Here is a 2,426-nt window from a genome sequence, read left to right on the forward strand (position 1 = left end):
GTAACTCATAATTATCACTAAACTTCAGTTAGTGTTATTCCTACATAAGATTACGCTGTGAGGTGATCGAGGTTTTTTTCTTTTCCTTTTTGGTTGGTTTCCATTTCGATCACTATTGTCGTTTGTTTGTTCTGTTGTGTAGTTAAATAGCTAAGTGATTTAATATCTTTTGTGAAATCCTTAAGCATGGGTCTTTGAGAAGATCCTTGGTACTCTATAGGCATGCTCTATTTCTCTATTGATTAAATAAGACAATGGATTCGTTATTTTGTTCTAATTTCATATTATCTTTGTAAAAATTGGTATGTTTTAGTAGTGATTCAATACTCATGGTTGTCAGATTTATGTGCTTTTCAAATTTATAAGTCATGTATGTGTCATATGAATTCAGGGTGTTTTATAATCCATTCCGTTCCTTCTTTTGTTTGTTATCTACATACTCACAAACTATATCTCCTTCCATTGTGTTCAACTTCGTTCTCTGATACGACCTCTGTTCTGCACTCTCTTCGAAGGTGAGCATATCTTCTAGTGACAAATTTCAGATTTAGAATTTGTTACCATTTTTAATTGAATTAATATTGATGTATTGAGGAATTCCAGATTTGGAGTTGTAGATTTCTAAGCTGCATGGACAAAATAAAAACAACTGCTTGACAACAATACAGGTGCGACTCTATTGGTTGAGGTTATTTCTTTTATTAGATTTGTGTTGCTTTTTTTTTAGGTTCCATTAAGGAATGATGGTGAAAATATTCTTTACGATACTCATGAACGAAATATAGTTGGTGGATGGAAATCTTGTGACATTCTTATCATGAGAACTTCAAATTATCTTTTGACTAGCTATTTGTTTCAACAATACTCCTCGTGCTTGGGAAAAAAACAACTGTACTAGGCTAAAGGGTTCGTCTAATTTCTCCGACACATATAGGATGCATGAGAGCATAATAGACATTGGCATGAGTACTCTAATACGTAATCTGCGCAAAGAATCAAATTGTGAAAAAAGCTATAGAGTGTCATTTAGCCTTGATACCATTGTTGTATCATCACTTGCATGGTTAGTAACTTGAAAGGTGCATTAGAGACAATAGTAAAAAAAATATAGTTATAATAATAATAAAGGGATATTTTGAAATAAAATTAATGAAAAATCAGATCAATGTGGTAAGGAAAAAGAGGAAAAACAAAAGAGAAATTTCTCGAGAAAGATATTGTTGATTTGTTGATGAATGGTTTAGATCTTAATGTTTATGGAAGACTATGAATATTGAATATCTTATCTACTTTAATTGTTTTGTTTTTGAATTGATAGAGATTAGAGAGTTTAGGACTACTGAGAATTTCAAATTTGGCAATGATAAATGTGTTTGCAACGCACTATTTTCTTAATTTAACTTATATCTTTTTCATGAATTGGTAATACAGGATTGCGGACTCATTGATGAGTTAACATTGTCATCTTGTAATTATTTATGAGCATCTGTTGACGCACCTCTCAAGGTTGCATACACATCTTGTTGATGAGATGTGTGATAATGGTCAACCAGTTGATATATTCACTTACAATTCATTAATATATGCTTTATGCAAAAACCATCATGTTGATAAGGCAATTGCATTATGCAAGAAAATTAAATAAAAGGGAATTCAACCAAATATGTACACATACGCTATACTTATTGATGTACAATGCAAAGGAGGACGACTTCAGAATGCATGAGATTTTTTTCTATATCTTTTGATTACGGGTTATAGTCTAGATATTCGAACGTATACTATTATGATCAATGAGCTTTGTAAAATGGGTTTATTTGATGAAGTGGAGGCCTTGTTGTCAAAAATGGAGGACAATGGTATTATTCCTAATGCTGTAACTTATGAAACTATTATCTGGGTTCTCTTTTATAAAGATGAGAATGAAAATTGGAGGCTCTCTTTCATAAGGAGGACAATGGTATAATCTCCTATGCTTTGAAGAATAACTCTAGGTAAGATACTTTCTAATTATAATTTTTTTTACTATGATGAAAATTATGTAATCATTATGATTTATTTATTTATTTATTTGTTTTTGCTGATAGTTGCATATACAAAGTAAGGTGGACTACTCAATGTTCTCACTATCACTTCAATTTTAATCAAGAGTCATGTGTTGTTGTTATGTTCATTGAAATGTGTTGTCGACCACCTTCATTACTTTGGAGGATTTTTTCATTCAGTCATTTACTTTTAGGGATATGCTGACCCTAAATTAGAATCTCTTCATTCTGTCATACCTATTTCATACTACACCAAAGCATCATTGGCTGCAAATAGTGCAGTAGAAGTTGTTCGAGTCTGATCAACCACCCCTTCCATGTGACCATCCACCATGACAACTTTTTCTTCCATGGAGCTTTGTATCATTTCAAATTATCAGA

At 31.7% G+C, this 2,426-nt stretch overlaps 1 long non-coding RNA gene across 1 annotated transcript; it reads left to right on the forward strand.

Annotated features, from left to right (window-relative positions):
- Nucleotides 1-375: 375 nt before the first annotated feature.
- Nucleotides 376-1,478, forward strand: LOC146915726 (uncharacterized). Its single transcript, XR_015013639.1, has 3 exons — nucleotides 376-515; nucleotides 604-668; nucleotides 1,432-1,478. It is a non-coding gene; the product is annotated as an uncharacterized LOC146915726 (long non-coding RNA).
- Nucleotides 1,479-2,426: the final 948 nt, after the last annotated feature.

This window comes from Medicago sativa, chromosome 6 (genome assembly GCF_051527215.1).
Source record: "Medicago sativa cultivar Bolivia chromosome 6, Bolivia_mono, whole genome shotgun sequence".
Lineage (NCBI taxonomy): Eukaryota > Viridiplantae > Streptophyta > Magnoliopsida > Fabales > Fabaceae > Medicago > Medicago sativa.